Genomic DNA, 20,552 nt, shown 5'->3' on the forward strand with positions numbered 1-20,552 from the left:
GCTCATACTTTCTCTTTGTACATTGTGCAACTCTTGCTTGAGCTACATTTTCCTAGCTTGCGTATTTGTGCTATACATTTTTGACAAAGTATCCCATGCCTCCTTTGGCGTACTTGCATCCTGAATATGCACAATCATAGAGTCTAAAATACTAATAGACAGCCAGTACATAACTTTTCTGGCTCTCTCATGCCATCCTTTAAATGCCTGCATTTGCTATTGATTTGGAACATCGGGAAAAACTGGTTCTTCTTCATTTCCTGCAAGGAATTCCCAATATCCTTTTCCTATAAGGAAATTCATCATTCTAAACTTCCATGCTTGGAAGTTGTTCTTGTCAAGCTTTTCAGTGACAATCTGTGAAAGAGAATCACACGCCATTCCAGAACACTGCAAAAAATTATGTCACTGCAAAAAACACAGCTTCAATCTCACAAGGGCAAATCTACAAAACTGACAAAAGTGGTATTTGACCACACAGTCACTTCCTAGTGACGATTTTGCATCAACAGGCAACAAGGATGATTCTGTAACTCCCAATGTCTCTGCGCACAGGCATACGATGCAATTTCTATGGTAACTTTTCACCGACCTATAGAATAGTGGTCGCACGGCAAAAAAAGGGCCTTTTCCTGAGTGCGTGCAGAAAACTTCCGCCTCTAAAACAGGCCCCGAAATGGCCTCGAATCAAAAAAACAGGGCAACCAAGGGCTAAATCCCTTACCCGCAGCATATACTGCCCTCTTGCTACACCGCGAAGGGCATCTCAATCTGAGACAATGCACTCTTGCACTTTCCGGCTGTGCTACCTGCAGAGACTTGCTCCCAAACTCGAAAAATGACAGCAACACTGGTCCTCTTACCAGAACACCGCGAACTTGGTTTGCTTTCTTGAGCTCCTTACCACAAACCAGGCTCTGATACCATGTCAAGATTGTGGGAGAGAAGGAAGGAGTCTCACTTGTAGTTTTTTCACTTGCACAATGGGGGAATACACACACAGGTGGAGGCTGAAAATAGTTTTCCTCTTCTTAGTTGTGTAAGCCAAAAAGAACACACGTATAGAGAAATAGAAGAACCCTATATATGGGTCTCAAACCAAACTCAACTAACTAAGGTGGCATACTAACTGAGCCACGAACTAGAGTAGATAAGGATAGCTGTCATCTAGCTATTATTCTTGAGCGGTGTACCAACCGCATCTGCAGCTAACAAGTCGGTGACATAAATGCACAACGGTCACCCTGGCATATCACGAGTGGAGCTCGATATCTCAACATATTGTAGGTCATGCATTGCCCAAGTCAAGAGACTCATTAAGAATTTCATTTTTTCAAGTGGAGATGGTAGTCATGTGAGGGCAAGGGTAACTTTAGATGTTATCATTCAGCCTAGATCTAGGGGAAGTTTGCGAATTATTGATCCAGATAATCAAAACAAAGCATTGTGTTAGAATGATGAGATGTACTCATATGAATATGTACTTAGAGAATATCTAGTAAGACAATATCTAGATATTTAGGAGAACTAGATATGATAGATCTATGTGAGGTGTCCGCTAGTCCCAATCCACGGCACACCTTTTAGTAGTCCATTAGTAGGTTTTTCCATAAATGACGCCACCCGGTGCTCCCTTGGAACATCACGGGTTTGTCACTTAGGCCCTACCGAGTCTACTTCGCAACGGGAGAGTTCTAGCCGAACCCACTAGGATCGACCTGAAGACTTGGGTTTCTAAAATCGGATGGGTCTCCTAGCAGCTAGCTAGCATCAGTAATTTTGAGTTCCACTTTTTAGAGGATTACTCGATCTGAAGCGGACTTGCCATTGCACTTGGTTCAAAGAGAATGGGAGACGGAGGGGAGTGTGGTACGTCAACCCTCCTGCCCATAAGGCAAAATCCCATTCCGGCCCCCTAAAACAATGCAAGTCGGTTCTACCTAATGACTATTTGGTCAATTTATCGTCTTCCTATTTCTATATCCGATGTAGAAAAGCTCCCAGCTAACCGGGACCACCCTACCATTGGACGGACCCGTCGAGGGTTACGCCCACCCGCTTTCCTCTGATGATGGGTTATCTTTAGTTTTTTAATTACCTACAACACATTTATTGGAACATATACAATTAGCTTCCTTAATTAGTCCGTTTAGTCACACGTTCCTTCACATAATTTATCTCACTAACACGCATACAATTCGAATAGTAAAGCAAACTTCTTTATTATATTGGAAGTCTTATTACAATTTCCATCATTCCGTCCCAGCAGAAGATACACAGAATTCCATAAGGAAATTCTGTCCACCAAGATTTCACCCTCATAACTAGTATTTAGGGTTCCAGGATCCCATCCTGGGTCACGAAGGGGCTCGTCAGATTCTTGGAACAATGCAGGATTTACAGCCAGAGCCCCCTCTGGCACCTACAATTCCTACTGCCCGAGACTATCCCTACTGACAGACCTTTCGCCTACGGAGCCGGTCCAAGCCTCTCGTAGCGATAATCATGACCCCCTTGGAGTAGGGTCTCGCCTCTGGCTTGGGTGTAGCCTAGCGCGATCCTTCCTTTTATTCTGTTGGCAATAATTTCAATCAAAATCTAGATTCTAGCAAACACAAACAGTCCTTTCAAATATGTATCAAATAGTGCAATGACAATCATCCCAACATGTAAATCACAGTTTCACATAGCCAAGGTAGACCTTATCCTAAGGTAACCTTTCATTCTAATGAGGATTCTTCTCCCCATAAAGAAGTGTTGAATACACCTCTTAAAACATGTTAAGCAGGGCATGAGTTTTCCATTTGGATTCACTTATCTAAACATAAGCAAAATCCCTTAAGGAAATATATTGTGTCAATAAACTCAACGAGATTATCTTTAGGATTCCTAAATAGATAACTTGTTTCTTTAACCTTCACTAATCAATTCTTAACCTTGTCGCATTTGATCATAACTATATGGAATACGCGTAAAGACATATGTACAATAACCTTTGGCAATTAATTCTATCATGATTCAATGCCTTAGTATCCCAACTATTCTAGCTAGAAATCATAGTGATTAATCGTTTTATGCTTGAACTAATATGTCTTTCTGGATGAGTTATCAGTTTAATGTGTAAGCGAAGAATATGAAAGCTAATATCCTATGTAATTTATCTTATATTGTAAAATTGATAATCTAGTAATGAATAACTTGGTTTGGCGGCATGACGACATTAGGAACTTCATCTTTACTCGCGCTCGCATTAGCCACACCCGATGTTCCAATTGTGGTGGCAATTCCCGCAACCTCGGGCACTCCCGTATCATTGGCAATACCCGTTGCTTGACCGGTTGCATTGATTTCCATAGCTTTTCCACTTCGTTGCTTTGGAGCCATCGTCCACGAGGAGTTTGAGAGATAGGGAAGGTGGGATAGATTTTAGATGAGAGAGGGTAGAGAATATGGCTTAGTTAAAGATCGAGACAAGGGATTTGAGCTAACTCTCTTCCTCTTTCTCTTTCTCTCTCTCTCTCTCTTTCTAGCTTCTCGCAGCCTCTTGAAGGAGTATTCTTCCTTCTCTCTTCTTCTCTATCGCAGCCTCTCGGGGTCTCCTTATCTCCCCTATGCCTCTCCCATGCCTCGTATTTATAGTGAATTGGGGAAGAGTACTTGTGGTTGAGAAGTGGAGCTCTTTGTGGAGGGGGATCTTGGAAAGATCAGTGATCTGATGCTCAGATCATAAATCTGATGGTTCCATTGGCTCCGAAAGGGGGGCAAAACTCCAAGACACTTGGTTAGAAAGCTCTCAGTTCACTCCTTCTTCTTTTCTCTGTTCGAAGTGCTGTCTACTGCCTGTAAACTGCGATCGCGGCACGCGCGATTTCGCCAGTCACTTTTCCTTATTTTTCTTTTTATAAAATCTTCAAACTAACTAACACATCACTTGTTTTTTTCTTTTAAATGACATCTAGTTCTAGAAATCTCCATATCTTTTTTTTTTAAATTAAGATAATCTCTAAAATATCTAAAATATTCTAGTCTTGTCCAAAAGTCTAATATTTTTAGACCATCCAAACTATACACATTATCCTAGTGATTAATATAACTCATAAGTTTCGTTCACGTTGTAATTTACGTGAAAGATGGCCACAGTCCTTGCCAATTCGAAAAAAATGTCGAATTTACGACTCTTGATTTTTCTAAATAAAATATTTTAAATTAAATAAAAATTATTAATAATTAATGTTAGTTAGTTTATACCTTAGTTAGTCTTTAGTTAGTAATCTTACTAACTTATTAATTAACTAACTAACTTTTGAACTAACCAACTAACTTTTATTGTGTGGAAATATTACAATCTAGAACATGTGGAGGATACTTCACTAAGAAGACCTACCATATCCACACCTTTATAGGCACGGATGGTCTAATGAATGGAAAATTTCTCATGTAAACTATTTCAAGGAGCCTTTATTGAGTTTCAAAGGACAGAACCACTAGGGGAACGTTCATGGGATTTAGGATGAGTATAAAAGAACAAAAGGCGTCACTATAAAGCACTCTTTGCTCATTTGACAAATATTAAGATCTTACCTTAGCCTTAGCATTAGTTGATTTCCTTGTACTTTTTTGTAGCAACCATGGCTTCCTTGTGATGTGTAAATCAATAGAAGTATTTTCCATCACATGGCTATGATTTAGCAATTTCTTGTGCAATTTCCTCTTTTTTAGGAGTAATTAATTAGAATAATTCTAGTTAGAGCAAGCCTATTTTACGGCAAAGGGTTTGAAGTTCTAAAAAAGGGAATTCTCCAATTGTAATTACCTAGATTAGAATAGTCTTTCCTTACTTGTCAATATTGATTCCTCCTTGTTTGCTTTGCCTTTGCTTGATTGTTCCACTCCCTTTTGCTTTCTCTCTCTTTTTTTCTCTCCCTTTGCTCTCTCTCTCTCTCTCTCTCTCTCTCTCTCTCTCTCTCTCTCTCTCTCTCTCTCTCTCTCTCTCTCTCTCTCTCTCTCTCTCTCTCTCTCTCTCTCTCTCTCTCACCTTGTGATTTCTTGTCTTATACACATCAATCCTCTTTGCATCAAGCTAAAAAATAGGGTAGATTGTAGTCATACTCAGGGCCACCGACATAGGTGGACATTGACATCCTACTCTATAGCCAACATTTCGGAAAACTGAGACTTGGCATCATCAAAATAATAGAGATACATATATAATACTCAAACAAAACTCCCAAATGTCTATTGATATATGAAACCAATACAATGGTCTCAAAATAGTAACTGGATACATAAGGACAATCATTGAATGAACAATATCATCTCTTAGATGCAAAGGCAACCAATAATACAAAAGGAGATGGCAGTATTCCTGCCAATACTTGTATCTTAGGATATATGAAAGGGAAAAAACTCTGTTACTATCGTAGTACTTAGGATGAGACAAATGAATAGTCAACAAACCTCTTACTTGGGCAAGCCTCTCCCTTATATAGCATGCTACTATGCCCATGTGCCATGATGATATTCATAACTATTGTTGCACTCGTCTGCTCATTAGTGAACCACTAGGGCTATCTTGCTTTAAATGTCACTAACTACTGCCACCCTTGACAAGCACCCAAACTTTTTAAGTTTCTCCATAGTTGTAATTCTTTCTTCTTCTAGGGGACACTTCACTACATTATGGAGCATTCAACAACCTTCTCCATGATCATGTTCTTTATGAGATCTACTCTTTTGTATCTTCTTCATTCTCAACTAAAACCTCTCACCTCTCTCTACTAAGTCTCATCCAAGGCCACTTAAGCCCTTGGTCAAGGCCTCTTTGGCAACTCAATCTTCACCTTCCATGTAGCTCGATTGCTTAGAAATTTGCCATTTGGATGGCTAATTTACCCTTGGCCTTTCTCACAGTGGCTTTGGCTACTCACTTATCTATTTGGCCTCAACCAATAAAGCTTGGCCACCCTTGACCTAATTGTAAATTTTACTTGATGGGCGTCATTATAAAGATCTTACCTTAGCCTTAGCATGAGTTGTTTTGGATGTCATTATAAAGCACTTTTTGCTCATTTGACAAATATTAAGATCTTACGTTAGTCTTAGCATGAGTTGATTTCCTTGTACTTTTTTGTAGCAACCATGGCTTCCTTGTGATGTGTAATTAATAGAAGTATTTTCCGTCACAGTTTTCTGGGAGAGGCATGGCACATCAGAGAGCAGAGCATACAGCGGGTCCCAGTCAGAGAGGGGCCCACCCAGACGACTATTACACAGTTCTTTTAGACAGACAGAGTGAGAGCTACTGTACCAGCCTCCAGCCAGACCTCCGGGCTCACACTACAGCAGGCTGAGGACCAACGTATCCGACGCTGCACGAGGATCCGTGGGTTTCGGACCCCACAGCCACACCGACAGGAGATCCGGAGGATTCTTGATCTACATCGACAGCAGACTGAGATCCGACGACAGTCGACACATTGGATCTCAGATCTCCAGTTCGCTCTTTCTCCACCGCCGATGTACCACATCCTGCATCGAGGAGGGATCACCTGCTATTAGCGACTTCGACGACTGCTACTACATCCCAGTATAGTATATCTCCCTGCATCTATTACATATACACATCGCACCACTTTGTCACAGCCGACAGTTGTTCCCCTATCACAGCCGACATTTGTTCCCCTTTTGTAGCCATTATCTGGAGTACCAGAGCTACATACGCACATACACATACACGACACTTATCACACTCACAGCACCATATTTTCAGTTTCCAGTTTTTAGCTTTTCATTCAGCACTTTTATTTTGGATAGCTGGACCTCATCAGTTGTATCACAGTTTGTCTCATAGGCCAGTTTTGGTCTTTAGAAGATGTTAATATAACTTTCTTTCTTTCTCTCTCTCTCTCAACATCATCGCATGTCACTAAACGTGATAAATTGGACTCACATGCTAGGCATAGTCATTCCTTTTGTGGTTGAGTTTATGACACCTTTTGCCTTGTGAGTTTTGATACCTTTGTAGCCTAAGGAATTTTGCCTCATGGTAAAACTACCTTGATCCAAATTTTGAGCAATCTTGCATCATAACCAATCATCTCTTGTACCTCAAACTTCTACTTCAATGTTCGGTTGATTTAATGTATAATGTAGTCTTGAAAACTAAAGAATTGCCTTGAAAGTTTTGGAATTTCAAGACCAAAAGGGCTCCACATAGTTTTCCTTAAGATAAAATTATTGATTATCCAATCTCATATAGCCTATCTAAACAATTGGGTAATTTTATAAATATCAAGATGTCATGAACTCTAAATCAAATTCTCATGGGCAAGTCACAATTGCCTACAAACATTGTATGGGTAGGACAAGAGTGGAAACATATTAAGGGCACATGTCTATATAACAATGTGTATAACAAGTGAAAATTTAATGGAATAACTTGTTGTTGTGTATGCAAAGTTTGTGAGATTCTAGTTTCTTATCTTCTCCTTCTTCCAATTACACATCTTAAGGAAGAGAGGGAGCTTGAGAGTGATAGAGTTTGAGAGAATGCGAGATCAATAGTGAGTGAGAAGTAGTTCTCCCAATTCTCTTCTTCTCTTCTCTTTCACTTGTGAGAGCATAGGGTAATAGATCAAGGACGTGTGTAGTTAAGAAGAGCTTCCAAACTTGCATACTTTGAGTCCATTGAGACTTTACCTCTGGAATCCAAAACAAAGAATCAATGAGTATTTCTTATGTCTCCTTCTTTCTTCTATTGTTTGCTTACATTTCTTGTAGTGTGAGTGAAGTGGGTAAGATAGAGACTAAGAGCATGAGATAGAGGCATCTAGGTGAGAGACAAATGCGTCAACTGTGATTGATGCTCTTGACATAATAAGAACATTTCATCCTTGTCTCATTGTTGAGCTTGTAGAGTCCAACATTTCAAGGGTAACTATGATGATACCTATTGTTTGTATGTTTTTCAATTTGCATTATTTCTTTCATGGCATTATGCTTTAGGAACTAGGGTGCTTTGAATGGCTAAGAACCCATTGTGTAGTTTCCCAAGTGAAAACCCTTGCATTGTGTGTAAACATATTTCCATTTTAACTCTTTTTAGTGGTTGATCTAGATCAACATGTGCATCAATCATAATTCACAGCATTGCCAAAATTCCCTCATCATCACCTCTTCATTTCTTCATCTCCAATTCCCTTAAGGGTGATATTGCATTATGATTGCCCTTTAGAAACTTGAGATCCATAGAAATCCAAAAAAGAAAAAGATCCATTAATCATAGTTTCCATTATATTCCCTCATCACGAAGTGCAATTGTATATATAAATCATGCTATTAAATAGCCACCAACTGCCTAATCAAGTGATACTTTAAGACATTTACATAAATTGAAACATAAGACTAAGATGCTAAGGTAACCTCAAGGCCTAATAACACTCAACTTTTCCTTTGCAAGCCCTTAAGAAATTGGTCCTCTTGATTAGGCTAGGTCAATCGAGTGTCTTGCTCAATGTGCTCTTAAAGTCAAGTAGTAATGCCCTAAGGTCATTCACTTAACAAGTCATGATCATTGAAGTGAGTAAAATCCCTCAAGTTTAGCTCAAAACTATAAATGGGTCTTAACAACACAGCTTGGTATTGTCTTGCTAAGTCAATTTTCTACTCAAACTTAATTGTCGGCTTTGGTCTTGATGCACTCATGGACATGTCCTCAATGATTGAATTTCATCCATAATACTTCTCTCTTGACAACCTCACTTAGGTTCTAGTGACTAGTGCTTAGATATCTATGGTATAGTATGGGATGCAATCCTAGATTACCTAATGTAGTGTGTCCTACCAATGTGTGATGTGATATAATACCCTAGTGGGAAAAACCTATGTGAACTATGCCTAATATAGTATGAGAGTCTACCAGAAAGGCAATCGTTTGGGGCAAGTATGGATCTCCTAACAGTATGTGACCACTCCGAAAAGGATGGGAGGTGCAGCTTTGCTAGATGCCAATTTGCATATGGCCGCTTTGAGGCTATCCCTATTGCAGATTCTATGTATTCAGTGTCATCCTTGGTCAGACATTCCCAAATTCTTCATAGAAAAGACTGGCATCTCTCACGGTAGCACAGTTATTCATGCTTCCTGGCGGGATGTGCTCAAGTAGCTCCTTTATTTGGCACTCAACTTCTTCTCTTTCCACCTTTGAAAGGTGATATGGAGGTTTATTGATAGACTTGGTATTTGGAAGCAAGTCAATGGGGTGATCCACTTCACGCTTTGGAGAAAGAGAGGAAGGTGGCTGAAATAAATCATCATACTCTTCCAACAATTTACAAAGACAAGGATCCATATCTTTTGAAGGAGTAGAGGGATGATTTGAAAAGGGCTGATCCTCATCAATCTTTGACAAGAAAAGGGCAAACATACATGCCTTTGCATTGATCTCTCTCTTAATCTTCTTGGGGGCTGATCACCTCTAGCTTCTTCTTCTCAATCCCTTGAAGAGTAACTTGTTGTTCATGCCATTGAAATTCCATTTGCAGCGGATTCAAATCCATGGTAACCCTGCCAATACTTTTCAGCCAATTACAACCAAGTATAATATCAATGGGATCCATCTCCAAGGAAATAAGAGTCACTGATGTGGTACAAGATTACAATAAAGTGATGGGAACATTAGAACAAATCTGATTACTGCTCTCATAAGCTCCATTTTCCACTAGGATTCTTAATGATGAAGGCATCTTTTGAGTGTACAACTTTAGTCTATCAAGAGACCGTGTATTAACAAAGCCATGTGTACTCCCGATGTTGATAAGAATATGAGAAATCATTCCATTTATGTAGCCTTTAAGGTGTAATATATTGTTCCCTTTGGAACCATTTCATGCATCATGGGAGATAAAACAAAGCTTCAATGAATCCAGATTTGTCCAAGGATCATCCATGTAGTAACCACTCGAGTTGAATGGAAAACCATCCATAGGATCATAAAATTCTTCATGGAAATCATCATCATGGTCATGCATATCCTCAAGAGTAGGTAAGCACTCAAACTGAGATAGATTGCTTTCATTTGCCTCAACATCCAATTCCTTTTCAAATATCATGCTCACTTTGACATTCTTGGCTTTGCATTTTGTCTTGTGATTGGGAGACCATTTCTCCCAACATTTGAAGCATAGACCTTTCGCATACAAATCCTTCAACTTGTCATTAGACACATGCTTTCCTTGCACCATAAGAGCTGAGTTTTTGCCACCTATTTCAATCCTCTTTCCATCTAATCTATTTTCAGTATTAAAATCAGAAATTACTGCCCTGTTTTGATCCATAAATAGAAGGAAACGTAGGAATCTTGCTGTAGGTATTTGTTGGCTTCCCTCCTTGCTGAAATTCATTGCCCATAATTTATATTTGTGCTAGTGGACTGGTTTGGCTGAAAATATTGCCATGTTCTTTACTGAGAACTCTTATATTTTTTGCCATACCTTTCAGCCAATTATGTGGTAGCTTATAAAGAAGATGGTTTCATAGCCCCCACTTCCAAAGATAGAAAATATTCAAGCCCAAATATATACTTATTCAGCTTGGCATTGTCGGATACTCCATCCACATACATGGAGAGGTTAAAGAATTGGTTAGAATAATCTCTAACCAATAATTCCCTTTGCTCAAGAGCATACTATTTCTTATCGAACTTCTCTTTTCCAATAGGAGACACAAAAACTTCGATCGTTGCCCTTTTTAATGCATCCCATGTCAAAAATTCATTACCAATCCTTGACATATACCACCACCAAGTGTGTGCATATCCCTCCAAATGTAGGGTTGCAGATTTAATCTTGGCTTTCTCCGAACTAGGATACAAAGAGAAATGCATCTCAAGCTTGTCAAACCATTCTTCTAATTCGGTAGGGGATGTATTTTCACCCTTGAAATTAGAAATAGTTATTTTCTCATTGTATTCTCACTCATATTGATGAGATTGGCCATTATTGTGTTGCTATCCATTAAAGTTTGGACCAAAAGAATTTTGCTTTTGAACATCGTCACTCCATGTTTCATGAACATATGGTTGTTGCTGTCCATGAGTATGTACAAACCCATTTGGCTAATTAAATTGTCCTTGTGGCGGAAATAAAGACTTGCCAACAACATGAGGCTGTCCATAGACTTGATGTCCATACATTGGAGAGTGTATATTTGTTGTGGCATTCATTGGTGGTTGCTGTCCACTTATTGGATGAGGCCAAAACTAATTTGAATGAGGACCTTGTTTAGAAGGTTGATTATTTACATGATTATTGCTGACTTGATGTTGCTATCTAAAAGAATTTGGAGCTGAATTTACATGACTATGTCCATTGTAATGGTGTTGCCCATGAAAATTATTACCTCCACTTGCTTGACCATGATAAGACCTTTGTTCGTTAGCTTTCTCTTCATGTGTAGATTTAGGGATAATATATTGTTATCCATAAAAAGACTTGTAAAAAGGATGGCATCCATGTGTGTCATCATCAAGCCTTGAGTTAGCATGAATCTTATCTTCCAAATCATGTCCATGAGGGCTAGTGTAGGTCTTGGGTTGATTTAGGAGCTGAAATTGAGGCTAAAAATGAGAGGGCTAAGCTCTTGATGACTCTCCAACTTCATAGTGCTCAACAACCTTGGGAGTTGTGGTCTTTGGATGCTCTTGAACAATGGGAGGACTTGGAGCATTTGGAATAGCTGTAGGTAATATCCTCTCACTCAAGAGAGCCACAAGCTTGTCAATTCTTGACTTCATGTCCTTTATGTCATCGAAGAGTTGTTGAAAACTACTAGAATCACTAGAGACATGAGTAGTGCCAACCCCATTCACTTGTTTGTTTACAATAGTATGTGTTGAACTAATATCTAGCTCCTCATTATCATGGTTCTCATGGTAAATAGCCTCTTGTGAAGCTTCACGCTCTTTATCCAACTGATAGTCCCTTAAACCTTCACTGATTGTATCCATAATGGGGTTCTTTCTTTTATTTTTAGCCATGGGTGACGTCCTACTATCTTGGATGTATAGCAGAAGAAAAACTCAAATATCTTGAGCTCTAGTGATCCAAATGACTACCTTTTTGTCTTTTATAAAGCTTACGATGTCTCCTTTCAGATGAACTATCAAGTATTGAAAATGATTGAGTACAAAAAATTTTGTAGGCAATTTACTGTAGCTATTTGGAATTTCCTACAATCTATGAATGCTTTGTTTTGGTCATTTAATGAATTGTACCATCAATTTCATGCATGTACCAACTATGTAGACTTGCAAAGGAACTCCATACAATTGCAAAATTGAGAATAACCTTTGCAAGAAACAAAATGATTGAAAAATCCCATTGTAGACTGCAAGATAAGAATCCAATCAATGGGACTTTGTTTGTATATCCTATTCCAACTCTTTAATGTTGACCCAAAGTACAAATGCCACAAGTAACATACATCTTGCTCAGTATAGCTCTGTCCCAATTTTCCAATTAAATCGCATTATGTTATCATACATTTGCCTTATTCAATGGCTACCATGCATTTGCCACTAGATCATGTAACTAGTGCCAATTTACATCTTACAATAGGCTGAATTCTTGTGCCTTTGAAATGATACCTGCTCCCAAACTTTAAATGTGTGGGATCCGAAACTTGAGGGGTATGCAAATTTCCCTCTCAAGCCAGGTTGTGCTCCCCTTCAGGGTCCTCATCTCAGTAGGGGAGAGTCACCTCTCTTTTGTCCTACCAACTCGCTCGGCATCCACTTTTCCTCATGGATATAGACATGGCAGATCAATGGTAGGTTAAGAAGATAGCATGAAATGCATGTATTAAAAGGAATTTGAATTCCATTTCGTGATATGAAAGAACTTAGATGGAATTGGGTTGAAAATTGAAATGGGGATAGGTAAGGAATACCTATAGCAGTGACTCCTTGCTTTACAATTTTTATTTCATTTACCATTGGGCAAAATTTTCATTCATGGCTATGAAACAAGAGGCAAATAGTTCAATGTGAGGGTTAGGGAAAAATGGATGAGAATCAGAGGCATTGAGAGTGATTATTTCAGTGAATGAAAGTGATCAAATAGTGATTAATCACTAAGGTAGTTCTATGGATTATTCATGAAATGCATTTGAGAAAATGATTGGAATTATTAGTCATTTTAATCCCTCTTCCATCAATTGGATTAGCTCAACAATTGGATTCAAAAGGGAGAGATTAAAGATAATTGAAAGTACCTCTTATGCTTATATGTGAAGAGTGTAGTTGATATAGATAACTCTCACAAAGATGACTTGTCTTCAGCTTCAAATGATCCAAGAAAGTCCCAATTTAAGCATGCTTCAATATGGAATAAGCTCTCAGCTTCATACTCCTCCTATGAAATCCATTGTTGCTTCAATGCTTCAAGTATGGTTGATGAAGGTAAATTCTTCTTCCATTTGATGTAGAGCTTGAAGGATGATAATGAATAGCTCCAATGTAGATTATAGACTTCAAAAATTGAGAAGAGAATCAAGGATTTCAATGACATTGAAGATGCATGCTGTCCAAAGCTTCCATAGACTAATATATGCCAAAGATTCTTCAATGTTGACAATAGATTGAAGCCACGTTGTCGTTGTGTTAAGGGTTGAAGGTCTACCACCGGAGCTTAGCATAGAAGAAGAGTATGGGATTCAAGGTACGGAGAAGGGAAAAAGAATGGGATATGACAAGATTTGGGTTTTAGAAAAGACTTAGATGAGAAAGAAGATTTCAAGCTTTTTCTATGTATTTAGCATACATGAATGGAATAAATGTCTCTATCTTGATTACATCAAATGCATTTGGAAACATAAACCATAACATGTAGGATATTCTCAGATTTTTAATCCAAATGCAAATACCAAATGCAAGCTCAAATGGTTTTTATCTCATGTTCATAGATGGATTACAACTCCAGGAAACAAGTATTATGATGGTAGACTCAAATACATTCAAGATATGGACCAATAGTACATGAAATGCATTGAAGGAGCATAATTTTAACTTCAGCCCTGTTTTAAAACAAAAAATTCCAGCCCATAATCAAGCTCAAAAAGAGTACATAAACTCATGAATAAGCTCCTTCAATCATTAATGGGTAAAGCTCGGATGTTAAGAGGTCATTTTCTTCTATTACAACCACATGAATCACTTGTTTGCTCATCAAAATGGACAAGAACAGTGGGCTGCCCTGTTTATGACTGGTTTTTTCAGCCCATAACAGCCCATACACCTTCAAAGTCCTCACCCTTTGCTTGGCCCAAAGTCACTCAAGTACTTGGGTACAAGTCGGGCTTCATTGGACCATGAATAAGGTAGATAAAATGAGAGAAGACATACATAAGAGCACGCTGAATACTTTTCTCTCAGATTTTCCCCTTTTATAGACTGTCATACCATGCATTTTCGTCAAACCAAATGGACGGATAAGTGGAGCTCTCACTTTGTTTGTATCTTCATCTTCAGCTCTTGTTAATCTTCAGATTGCATGCTCCAAAGCAAGCACTATAGCTCCCAGTTTGCTCCAAATGCAGCAGGTTGTGCAGGCCCGCATTTTGCGCCGAAAAATGTAGCATGCATCTTGCTCAGCTCCATACTACTTTTTGACCTACTTAGCTCACTTACTGGTCACATTAGTCCATTACTTCAAGTCCCCCATGAATCTAGTGAACTTCTGGCATTTTTCTTGAGTTCTAACCATATTTTGCACTTGATTCAATGTGATTTATCCTGCAGACTGTCAATTACTTCCAGCTAACCAAGTTGTAGGTTCCCATAGACTTATTTTTTATCAATATATATGGTACAACTGAAAATTATATGCTAAATACAAAAGAACTTATGTAACTAAGTTGGTTATTGGGTAACAATGATTGAATTTTGTATGCAAATTCCTCATATAACTCCCAATGAAGTACTTCTGTGTTCATAAGAATCCCATGATTTATATTATGAACAATAAACTCTTTGACAACATGTATAAGCAAGCTCCAAGAGTGATTTGCCACCAAAAATCCCTTCATTTGCTTCAAGAAATCTGAAATTCTTTGTTGATGTCCAAAACCATCAAGTATAGGGTTTCATGGATTGCTTGAGTAATAGAGCTCTTTTTTTTGAAGATATGGCAGATTTACCTAATCACGCGCAGTTCACACTACTGCGCTCCACATGATGAGGAAAAAAGAAATAGGGTAAATAAGTAAAATCACTACTCTACAAACAGCTCAAGAGGTCAAGAACAAGGTTATGGAGTCCATTGGCATGATAGAAAATATGGGAAGAAGATTTGATCAGTCTTTGGCCAAGTCTTTGGTCATGGATTCTTGAGGCTAGCTTGAAAGGAAAGGGGAAAAATCCCTATTCTTAAAAAGTAATTCAAGTTTAACCCATACTAAGTCATGTAACCCTCATTTTGTCCATCTCCCTTCATTTTTGGGCCAAAATTGAGCCATGACCTACTAAAATTGACTGGAGCCTGCCATTATCCATTGGTTCATGTCAAGAACCTCCATCTTAGTCACGATTTGTGACAGATTTCCATGTCAAACCATGGTTATGGAAGAGCTAATTGTTGTGACTAATTTTTAACTTCGGTTTTCACTCCCTAGTCTATGAAACTAGACCAAGTACAAGAAAATGACTTCTGACAGAATCTAAACTATTGCTCTGATACCAATGTAAAGAAGGACTAATTTAACAATGGAAACGAACAGGAATTCAAATTATTCTAAGCTACGTACAACAAGAAATGTATCAAACTGAGTTACAAGCATGGATATGACATGGAACATCTATTACCATAACAAAATGTAGCCATGAGTTGCAAACCAAGTACAGGAAGTTGAAAAGACAAGAAGGGAAAATTTGTGATAGTACCAAAGAATGATGCTAAATTAGCACTTCTTGCCTCTTTATACTAATCCTAAAGTCCTCTTTTCTCTTGGCTCAAGTATTTACAAGGTTTATACTTGGAATAGGCTTCAACTCTTATGTTGATAATTTACTTCATTACACTAGATGGAATACCTATAATGTGGAAGTAGTGTGCCTAGAGGGTGAGACACACTTCTAATGGAATGATGTTGTTGTGTCGAACCTAAACTACCGTTATGGGGCAAATGTGTGCTCCTAGGTTTGCAAGCATGGTTAAGTACCTATGTGCCCTTAAGGAGAGGTAGGTGCTTATGTCTAATGTGTGAATGGAAACTAGCCACAATGCACTTATGTGCTTCAAGTTCTTTGCACCAATGTGGTTCAATACACACTTCATGTAGTAAGAGGATTCTCACATAAGCGTTATATTTTGGTATTGTTGCTCACATACTAAATTGGTTTTACTACTTGTACTCTAAATCACACAAAATTTATCATAAGAAAACATGTGTAATGTAATATCATGCTTCTACATTATATCACACTTGTGTAATGTGTGTATGTGTGATACACATTCAATAACACTTAGGTGATCTCTCATCTATTCATACTTCCAATAATACACCCTTATTACCTCACTTCCCCTTCTATGTGTGAAGAATTGGGAGAATAATCGGTACTTTGCATTGGCTTTAGTAACAATTACAGCACTTCACATCTTAAGTTATGCTTCATGTGGCAAATGTGTATGTGGACACACACACACACACACTCTCTCTCTCTCTCTCTCTCTCTCTCTCTCTCTCTCTATATATATATATATATATATATATATATATATATATATATATATATATATATATATATATATATATATATATATATATATATATATATATATATATATGTATGTGTGTGTGTGTGTGTGTGTAAAATAAAGACCACATATAATATTATTATTATATTAATAATCATTGTATAATAAATATTAAAATAGTAATAAAATATATAATATATTATTTATTGTAATATATGTATAATAAATTAATGTAATATCATAATAATACATTACACATAATGTATAATAAAACATTAATATATCTATATTTATATATATAGTTAATATAATAAGTAAAATTTTACTTAAAATATATATTATTATTATATAATATAACAAGAATCACTTTAAAATATATAATCCCCTAGAGCTTAACCGAGGTGCTCACTTCCTTAACAAGATCATGGAAGAGTTAACAGAATTGTACAAGATCCGTTATCGTAAGTCCACACCCTATTATCCCAGAGCCAACTGCCAAGTCGAGTTACAATCTCATCCTCTGCCACACATCGTCATGATTGGGATGATCAACTTAAAGAGGCTCTCTGGGCGTACAAAACCTCCCATAAGACTTTCCAGTTGGTGTATGGAATAGAATTCGTCTTCCCTATTGAACTCGAGCTACCCTCTTTATGCGTGGCTATTAAAGAACGCTTGGGAGATGACGAGTCCCTACAATACCATCTCTTGTATCTAGAATGTCTCGATGAGACTTGCAAGCAGAAAGGCCCTATAGTGCATGGAAGCCACACAAGCTCGCAGAAAGACCTATCATGATAGCTTCATCAAGAAAAAGGAGTTCATGGAAGGCGACTTAGTCCTAGCTTATGATTCCCGATTTGGCAAGTTTCTAGGAAAGCTTCAACAGTGCTAGATGATCCCTTCCTTATTAATGGCTATCGCCTCAAGAAGTATTATCCTCCTTAGGGGTTTTGACAATCATCGTCGATATCTTCCTCATTCCTTGTACGATGGTCGATACGCCTTAACCTAATGCTCATGATAGCCCTCTTGTTGATCTTGACGATGTGGTTTCATGTCCCTCAAAGCCACCTTCCCCTTCCCCTTGGTTTTCTTTCCGTCTAAGGTAGCAGAGGTGGTGAGGATGGTGGTTTTGATACATGGAGTTCTTGCCATTCTACTCTTCAAAATACAATAAGAAAGAAAGAAAGAAAGAAAGAAAGAAAGAAAGAAAGAAAAACAAAATAACTATATATCGATCATGGGAGAAAAGGACTTCAGTCCCTGTCATGCCGACCTATTCTTCGAGAAAAGATGGAAACACCCTCAAGAGTAGGACAAAAGCAAAGAAAAGAAAAGAAAAAAAGAGAGAGAAAAAACATAAAAATAAATTTGTTATGGGAGAAAAGGAAGCAATTCTCTATCATAACAAGCCTAGTTCCAAGAAAAGGTGGCACACATCCTTGGACGGGAAGCTGGATGTGGAAAAGACGGTGACACCTTGCAGTCTAGGATCGCATAATCTCTAGCCAAACTCTTGTAGAAGAAGTTTTCAAGCCGCCTCCCTTGGTGCGATGAATCTTGTAACCTCATCAGTGCTTTTGATTCCTACAATAGACTAAGTTTCCAACATGCAATCCAAGCACCGAACTTGTTGGCTACCTCCCTGGGTGGTCCTCTTCATCAACCAATCCACATTGACACCATCAACTAGACGAAGTTGATCCTCATCGACAAACCTAGAGTATTGTGAGCTTTCATCCTGATTGGTTGGGGATGTGAGTATGGGCTGCCCTCTCTATTCATCAGTAGAGTGTGAGATAGAGAGTGGGGTGAGTGACCCAGTCCTTGCCCTTTATATCCAACTGAGAGGTGAGATGTGTGAATGGAGTGTTGCATGCACGGGATGGGCCTCTCAATGTACAAAGCACAAACTTGTTCCTATGCACGGTACTATAAGGCTCCCTGGCTTTCCTTCTTGCACCGTATGCCGGCACATGGTGGGATATACATTTGCAACATCAACTGCACACAAGGCATACACATGTGAGAGTGAGGATAACAGCAATGGGTTTCAAGAATGGGCTACCCTCCTATATCTATTAATAGAGCATGAGACAGAGGGGGGATTGAGTGTGACTATTGTTCCTTAAACACTTATTGAGAGGTGCAGATTGAGGGATGTTATGACACTTGGTGTCAGGCACGTTCTTATTTTCCTACGAACATATAAGATGGGTTTCTGCCATCACCCCAGGGCATGTCACCCTCTGTTCTGTACAGTGCACTACAAGGCTTCCTAGCCTTTCTGCTTACACCTATGCTAGACAAGGTGGGACGCACTAATGCACCATCAATTGTGCACATTGGCATACTCCCTCTGAACCACCTTCCTTGTCGATTTCTCACACGGGTGTGAGACTGGGTTTTCATCATTATTCAAATCTAATGATGTCTGTTTTGTGGGGAGGGTGATTGTTCTTTCATTCCATTTGAGTGAACATGAGATGAGTGTAATATTCTTCGCCATTGACAATTTTTCACAATTCTATCAGCAACTCTGCCTCCTTAGGTATTCTTGCATGGTCCTTGCCATGCTAGATGTGTGCTGTGAAGACACTTTGGTACCTCTTGTAGCCAACTACAACACAACATGTGACATCCACAATCAACTTCAATTCTCGGCAACATGGGTCAAGTTTTTCTAACCCTCCTTCCTACACCTTCTGTTTCTTAGTGACGGTCATGTTTTTAAGTGTAGAGACATCATCGGTTTGTCTGATGTGTGGTCTGATGTGTGGTCTTAGGTCCTTGTTGCTCAATTCACCCTTCTCAGTAAATGTCTTCAGTGTGGGGACGCATTCCTGCTCATCTATGTTGCATACCCTTCTGCATCTACCATGATCTGCTCATGCATGTCTGCCATGTCCTGATTTTACTCTGATGGGGTCCCTTCCCCACTCACCCATCATTCTTTATCCCCTTCCTATGGTCGTTCCTTTTCTGTTTCCCTTTATCCCTTGTTTTGTCGTCACAATAAAATGGGAAACTTATGCTTATAGAGTGATGCCGTTTGGGATCTATAACACTCATGCTACCTTCTAACGAGTGATGATGGCCGCATTCCAAAACCATCTATATGATTTCATTGAGGTACACCTAGATGACTCCTGTATCTATAGCCTAATTTGTGAGCATTGGGGACACCTAAAGCAGTGCTTTGACAAGTGTTGAGGATATGGGATTTCTCTCAATCCCGAGACAAATGCGTCTTCGGAATCTTGTCATTAGGAGTTCTTTTGGGGCACATTGTCTCTGCATAGGGGATAGCAACAGACCATGCAAAGATTGAGAACATTGTAGCTTTAACAATGCCAATCAACCTTAAACAGTTGAAGGTTCATTGGGCACTTTAGAACAAAGGCAGCCCCCTTGCATAATCTCCTTGAGGAAAGATGTAGAGTTTGCATGGATTGTTGATTATGAAGCATTCAACATTTTGAAGCAGTGTCTGATTAAAGCACCTATCCTGTAGCCTCCTGATTGGATGAAGAAAGCCCATATTCACACTAATGCATATGTGAAGGCTTCAGAGCAGTCTTATGCCAAAAGGGCTCCTCAAAGTTAGATTAACCCATTTACTATCCAAGCCAAAAGGTCACCGACAAAGAATGAAACTATATAGTGATAAAGCTCAAATGCTTGGCAATGGTGTTTGCCTTAGAGAAGATTTGCCACTACCTACTGGGGTTTTAATCCATCTAACCCAGTTATTGATCTGACACATTTCAAAATCTATATGGACCATGATGCCCTGTCCTT

The sequence above is a fragment of the Lygodium microphyllum genome, chromosome 8, assembly GCF_053477565.2.
Source record: "Lygodium microphyllum isolate KBCC chromosome 8, Lygodium_microphyllum_v1.1.10, whole genome shotgun sequence".
Classification (NCBI taxonomy): domain Eukaryota; kingdom Viridiplantae; phylum Streptophyta; class Polypodiopsida; order Schizaeales; family Lygodiaceae; genus Lygodium; species Lygodium microphyllum.